This window comes from Pelodiscus sinensis, chromosome 3 (genome assembly GCF_049634645.1).
Source record: "Pelodiscus sinensis isolate JC-2024 chromosome 3, ASM4963464v1, whole genome shotgun sequence".
NCBI classification, from domain to species: domain Eukaryota; kingdom Metazoa; phylum Chordata; order Testudines; family Trionychidae; genus Pelodiscus; species Pelodiscus sinensis.
The window spans coordinates 176,065,225-176,073,261 of record NC_134713.1 but is presented as its reverse complement, the minus strand read 5'-3'; positions in this window follow the sequence as shown (position 1 = coordinate 176,073,261).

Sequence of the window (8,037 nt, the reverse complement as noted above, 5' to 3'; positions counted from 1 at the left end):
TCACCTAAGGCCCATTCTACGAGAGCAGTAGCCACAATTACAGCTTTTCTTAGAGGTGTTTCATTCTGAGACATTTGTCGAGCAGCAACATGGTCCTCGCATTCTACCTTTATGAGGCATTATGCTATAGTAAACCAATTTGCTGCCGATTCCTCAGTGGCTACGGCAGTCCTTTCCCATATTCAAAAACCTTAATTCCGGAGCACTCTAATGTTCGAGTACTGCTCCGAAGTCACCTAGAGTGGAACACCCACAGCGCCACTCGAAGAAGTTACTCACCCTGTGAAGTAATGCTTGTTCTTCGAGATCTGCCCCGTGGGTGCTCCACGACCCGCCCTTGCTCTTTGCTCCAGAATTTTTCATTTTTCTCATTTCAGGGTTCAGCTGAGAGGAATTGAGCAAGCTGGACCACGTGCAACACATCAAAGGCGTGAACGCCGCCTCTGGCAGCCACGCATGCGCAGTCCGGCGGACCACGGCTCTGATAGCTCTCCAATTCGTGGCGCCGGGATGGGACCCGACACCTAGAGTGGAGCACCCATGGGGCACATCTTGAAGAACAATCGTTACTTCACAGCGTGAGTAACTTCTTCTTATTCACTTACTTCACATGGGTCAAGATTTTATACACTTCAACCATAACCCCACTTAGTCCTCTCTTTTGCAAGCTGAAAAGTCCCAGTCTTCTCTTTAATCTTTCCTGTTTCATTTTCAAATATTGTTTGTGGGGGGATGAGGTGACCAGACTGCATACAGTATTCAAGATGTGAGCATATTATAGATTTATTTAATGGTTTATGATATTTTTTATCTTATCTATCCCTTTCCTAATGGTTCTTAACAACCTGCTAGGTTTTTTTGTTTGTTTTTTATTTTGACTGCTACTGCGTACTGAGTATTTTCGTTTTTTTATTTTTAAAAACAGTTTGACCTTGTACCCATCCACCCACAAATTGTTTTTCATTTCTTTGTCTGATATTAGCCAATTTAAAAGAAATACTGACATCCTTTGAGATATATATATATAAATATCATGCTGCAGCACCATCGTTTCTGGGAATTTAGCCTTTGTTTCCTATGGAGTGTGATGAAGGGTAATCACCAGTAGACCTCTTGAAAGAACTGTTTCATGCCCCTTCTTACATGTTAAGAAGTCTCAGGTTTTATATCTTTTGAGATAAGTAAGTTGTGCAGGGCTTTACTTATAAGCAGGCTAGAACCAAATCTGTGTGACACATTTCCCTTTGCATCTTACCATTTCAGAATGACTTGCCAGTCTGGATTAAGTATTTAGAAGCTATTTTGGAATTCTGTGATATGTTCTTCATCAGTATATAGGCTGCATTTCCTAATATGAAAGGCTTCTGGACAATTTTCAGGCAGGAAGCTGACTGGAAATGGGATAAATTTGCATTAATTCTAATAAAAAATGACATCTCAGACATTAAGTCAATATTAACCTTGACTTTACTCCTATTTGGGAGCAGATGATTTGAATAAATGTGTTAACATGCTGTATAAAATATGTCACAGTTTAACTGCAAGGTAACAGTTGCCATTAATGTACAAAATATTTTATTCTACATAATCTCCCTTTAAGAAGAATTAAAAAGAGAGGTAATACTAATCCCACTAGTCATGTCTGTCTGCGCATTCAGATAGTGCAGATTGGGCTCAAATAGGTTGTAGTTCTGTAATCTGACAAAGTACTTCAGAATTTTGCTTTGTAACCTTTAAACGAATACTTAATGAATCTCATTGGTTTTTTTCACAAAAATCAATTGGAGATTATATATGCTAATACAATTCAAATGCTAGATTGGTAATTGTGGTGATTATATTTTATGGCAACACTCGGAGGCTGTAATGAGGATTGGCACTCTATTATGCCGTCTTCTGAGCAAAGAAAATAAAAAGCAACCCCCACCTCAAGGAATTTACAGTCTACATAGAGCCAAAATAGAACACGAGCTGCAGAACACGTAGAAAGTGTGACACGGTGTGATCACAGAAGACCTCTTGGAGGTGCTTCCTGGAGTACTGACAAAGCCATTGACACTCACCTCTTTGCTCTCTGGAGTTTCTCACCACCCTGTCCTGCTGGGCCAGATCTCCTGGTCTCCCCCAGCCAAGACACGGAGATGAGATCGCACAGCCCTCTTCTCCCTCCCCCTCCCCCCCAGAGCAGTAGAAACACTGAAACTCCTCAGGTCTGAGGAGAATGCAATTTTGGGCAAAGCTTTCAGGAAACACTCTTCTTCGAATATGTAGAATAGCGATAGAGATGCAGCCGTGTTAGTCTGGTCTAGCTGAAACAAAAGACAGAACTATGTAGCAGTTTAAAGACTAACAAGATGGTTTATTAGGTGATGAGCTTTTGTGGGCCAGACCCACTTCTATTGATCTGAGGAAGTGGGTCTGGCCCACGAAAGCTCATCACCTAATAAACCATCTTGTTAGTCTTTAAAGTGCTTCATAGTCCTGTCTTTTGTTTCTTTGAGTAGTATCCCCATGGGTTCTTCACTGAAGGTGTCGGCTCCGCAGTCCAGAGAGTTTTCATTAGCAATAGCCCCTGGTGGACCGCGCATGCGCAGAAGCCGTCTCGTGCCATTCACACCTTTTCTGCGTCGCGTGGTCTGTCCCGCCAGTTTCTCCTAACTGTCCACGGTCGCAGACGGAGTTGGGACGAGCTCCTACCTCCGCCCTGAGGAGAAACCGAGAATAACATTTAGCCTACATACTTTCATCCCAGTTTAGCCCCTAGCTCATAGTTATAGTTAGTATAGTTTAAAAAAAATCTTTTTATATATAGAGATCCGTTGTATATAGTTCTCCATTAGTCCGCAGGCCCTCTTAGACTCAGTCTGACGGACATTCCTTAGCTACCATGCCCAGCTCCCCCAGCTTTAAGAAACGCGTGTCATGTAGAGATGCCATGCCAGCGTCGGAGGGCCATTCCTGATGCATACGGTGCTTGGGGGAAGGCCATATCCCCCAAAAGTGCACCCATTGCTCCAAGCTAACTGCCTGTGCCAGGCGGGACAGGGAGATGTACCTTAAAATGCTGCTCTTTAACAAAGCGCTTCAACTGCCATCTACAGGACAACAAACGGACACTCCGGTGGCGCATAAGTCCCATGAAGGGAAGAGCTCCGCTCCACCTCGGAGTGTAAGTGCGGGAGATGCACCGAGCAGATCAGGGCTGCGGCCTAGGCACGCTGCAGGGAAGTCTTCCAAGGCCCGGAGTACTTCGACGCCTAGCCCCGCGATTTCCTCTACCTTGGCTTCGCGTGTGGTACCACAGCCTGAATCGGCACCGGCGACAGTGGCACCACAAAGCCAAGCGGCACCGAGAATGGCACCAAGAATGGCACCGAGGGCACTGTTAGCTGCACCGAGGGCTGAGCCGGCACCGAGAGCTGATGCGGCACTGTCAATGGCACTGAGGGCCGAAATAGCATTGACAGCTGAAGCGGCACCGTCTGAGCACCGTCCGACCCTCTTCTTATTCGGCATTGAAGCCTGTTGCCGCACTGCCCATGCCATTAGACTCAAGTCCAGCACCGGCATCACCTACCCCAGCACCCAGATCACCATCCATGGGCTGGGAACTGTCAGAGTCAGGTTCTGTGATCTCTGTACCAGGTAGTCCGGTACCCACGGTTCCTCCTCTACTATGAGCCAAGGTACCAACCAAAGCCCATAAGAAAGCTCGGCGCATGCGCACCCCATCATCCAGCCCCAATAGAGCCATGTTTTCCCCCGAGCCTTCTCTTTCATTTTAACGTCGCTCCAACAAACATGACCATAGGCACTACAGATCGCCCTCATGATGCTATTGGAGGTCCCCACGGCGATCTTCCACGCCTCTATGCTACCACCGTTCATATCGCTCATGATCACTGTCGTGTTACACGGTACGATCAGGATCTTCGGTGTCCCCTCCTCGATCACACTGCTCTCGATACAGGAGTGCAAGTTCCTACTCTCCACTGCACTCCCCGCATGGGCATCATTATGGTAGTCGATATACCTACTACTACTGAGAGCGCCCACACTCCTGCAGCATGGTCCGTTCACCATTTGTATCACTGGAGCATCCTCAGTCACGCTCACCACAACTTCTGACTCAAGACATCTTACCGCCTGGGCAAGCTCCTCCAACACCCATGGGCGATGCCTCCTCAACTTCCACCCAACACGAGAGGGATAATACTCAGTCTCTCACCTGTGAGGAGCAGCGTATGGACTCTGACTGATCAATCGTCTTCTTCACCAGACGATGCAGTCTTTCACAGCGACTCTTCCCCTGTAGACGACTATAAACAACTTCAAGAATTATTCAGAAGAGCAGCCCATTCTCAGAACTTATGCACCTCCGACGCGCCACAAAAACAACATGCTCTCCTGAGGAATTTGCAACAATCAAATAAATCAAAGCTGGCTCTCCCCTTTGATGAAGCGATCCTAGAAATATCTAATGATATATGACAGACTCCAGCTTCCGTGCCACCAATGAACAAGCGGACCAATAAGAAATATTTTGTCCATGCCAAGGATGCAGTTTCTTTTTCACACATCCCCAACTCAACTCCATTGTTGTGGATGCGGTCCAACAGAAATCAAAAACAGCTCAAGACAGGAACACAGCGCCTGACGAAGCAAAACAGCTAGATCTGCTGGTCAGAAAAGTTTACTCTTCAGCCACAGCAACCCTCAGGATGGTCAATTACTCAGCCCAACTTGCGAATCACAGTTTTGACAATTATTCCAGGTTGGTTCCTCTTATGGAATATATGCTTGAGTCCAAGAAACAAGTCCTGAAGGCTGTGGTGCAGGAGGGCTACACATCAGCCCACACTGCACTTCAAATTGCCCTGGATATTGCCAACACAGCCTCCCGGACCACAGCAACCTCGATGATCATGCGCCGCACTTCCTGGCTTCACTTGGCTTCCGTACACAAGGACCTCCAGCCCAAAGTGGAGGACTTACTTTTCGATCGCCGGTCTTTATTTGCACAGAACACCGACCAGATCTTCCATTCCAGAAAAGATTCTCGCACCACCTTGAGGATGCTCTGAATGTATATGCCACCGTTTAGACATAAGAGAGTCGGTCTTTATAACAGACAAAGACCATTCTCATATGCTGCACCCCGCTTCAGACCTTATGACCAACCAAGGCAAAGACAACGGCCTCAACAACAACGTCAACAACCAAGCAAGATGTCGAACCAGCAACAACCCCGACAGCAAGTCTGACATGTCAGTTGAGGGACTGCGCACTATTCCCCTTCTGGAGGCTTCCCGCAAAGTAACCAAATTATTTTACCATCACTTGAGGCCATATCATCCCCGCTGGTTTGCCATAACTACAGATCGGTGGGTCAGGGAGATCATTACATCTGGCCTCACAATTCCCTTTTCCACTCGGCCTCCTTCCACCTCTTCCTCCCGTCCCTTTTCAGGGACCCCTCTCACGAGCCTCTGCTGCAGCAGGAGGTCTCACGTCTACTTACCATTGGGGTGATGGAGAAGGTTCCATATGAATTCAGAGGCAGAGGTTTCTATTCTTGGTACTTCCTCATGCAAAAGAAGTCCAGAGGATGGAGGCCTATCCTGGATCTCTGCAAATTCAATCATCACCTACGAAAACAAAAATTCAAGATGGTTACGTTAGCCTCTATCATTCCAGCACCGAACGAAGGGAACTGGTTCGCATCCCTCGACCTCCGGGACTTGTATTTCCATGTGACCATCCACCCGGTCCACAGGAGATTCCTCCGATTCACAATCGGTGACAATCATTATCAGTACACGGTGCTTCCATTCGGCCTCTCGGCAGTGCCGCGAGTGTTCTCCAAAATCCTAGCCGTCGTAGCCGCCCACCTCTGGCGTACCGGCATCACAATTTTTCCTTACCTGGACAATTGTCTCTTGAAGGCCTCTACTGCAGGCGAGGTGCGAGCTGCCATCAATGCAGCAAGGAACACATTCAAAGCTTTAGGCCTCATTATCAACTTATCAAAGTCTTCCTTGACCCCATCCCAGTGTCTCGAGCAGAGATGTAGTGAGGGTGTTATAAGCCCGGGGGCAAAGGCAAAATTGGCGCCCCCCTCTGCCAAATGGTGGGGCCCCAAACCTGGCGCGTAGATGAGCTCCTGAGAGGAGTGGGGGGAGCTTGTACTGCATCTTACCCAACCCCCTTCAGTTTGGGGCTGGGTCCTGCATGCACTAACTCTTTGGCAGAGGTGGAAGGAATCAGGCTGGGGGCAGAATGGCAGGGAGAAGGTAGCTCCAGCCGGTGGTGGCCGGCAGAGGAGGAGCAGGTGAGCAGAAGGATGATGGGGGAGTGTAGGGGGACTAGACTGGCACCCCACTAACGTGGCACCCAGGGGCCACTTCCCCTCCCCCGCGCCCTCCTCACTACACCACTGTAAATAATCCACCTCTTAGGACATTTATTGTTTAATGAATTACTTATTTTACTAACTACAGACATATAAATTATATAGTTTTGTGGTTTACATTCTGTTACATATTTTTTCTCTTTAATTTGTTCATATCCCATTCTCATTAGGTTCATGTCTTTTACATAAAAAAATGTCAAATTCTTAAATATATAAGTTTTATAAAACATGAGAAGAGTTAATGTTATACAACCTAAATACGAAATTCATCACTATATTTCATTCAAGCATTTAAAACCACTGTTATAGCAAATGAGTAACACATTGCTTTCATGAATGAAAGTAAAAAGGATTGAGCATATCAAATTTATTGTAAGAGAGAGGTAGCCGTGTTAGTCGAATCTTAGTAAAACAAAAAGAAAAAAAGTCTTTAAAGTGCTACGTAACTAACAAGATACCTAATACATTTATTATGAACAATCTGTAATGTTTCCTAACTGCCCATTTACTTACCTACTTAACCTAATTGTTTTTCACATTATCGCACAGCAAAAAACTACACGAGAGTTATCAATGTAAGAGATTAACTTACCTGTTAAAATAACACTCTGAAAAACTTTTAAATAAAACTAACACACAACACACACCCTCGCTTTCTTGAAGGCACTTGAAGCAATAGGTTAAGCCTAAGGTTGAGGATACCCTGCAACCGTGGCTTTCCGTCTGCCATGAGGACTTTTTCCTTCAGGCTGCCATGAGATTCTATCCTTAAGTAAAGGAGAGAGGTCACTCTGAGCTGCTCTTCTAAATTTCACACAAGCCACTCAACTGAAGCCATAGATATCAAGATTCAAGGCCAACTTTGCCTTGAGCAGACTGCCTCTCCAGGTATTCACATCGCAACATCCAGACATGTATAAGACTTTTAGTTGAGAAAGCCACGTTAATCCCAAGTCTCTGCTATGACTGGGAGATGGAAAATAGGCAACAAAATGTGGAGTGATCTATCACTTCAGTAATGCCAACTCCTTTAGAATTGAGGCTCTGATTATCCAGCACCAGCTGAGGTAGAGCGGGCACAGTGTGTATGTCTGTTACATTTTTACCGAAACTCCTGCCTGCCCAACTCACCAAAGGAGAAAGCAAACAGGGAGGCAAAAAGGAATGGAATAGTATAGAAACTTTTTTATAAGCTTCAGAGGGGTAGCTGAGTTAGTCTGTAACAGGAAAAACTTAAAAAACAACAAAACAGTCGAGTAGTACTTTAAAGACTAACAAAACATGTAGATCAGAGGTAGGCAAAAGGGCCTCCATGGGTCGGATCCAGACTGCGGAGGCCCTGCTGCTCCCCCACCCCCAGGCCAATTAGGGTTTGGGGCAGGAGAGCACGTGAAGCTTTCTCTGTTCTGCTCCCACCCAGCGAGCAGCACATGGCACTTCCAAGCACCACGTACTCCTCGCAAGGCCTTGATTGGCCTGGGGGTGGGGAGCGTATGAAGCCTTCTCCTGCCCTACCAGAGACATGGGTGCCTAATGGAAAGGAGGAGGCAAAGGGACTCCCCCAGCCCAGACCAATCATGGTCTGGGTAGCCCCACCCCTTCCTGTATAGTCCCCGCCCCTTCTG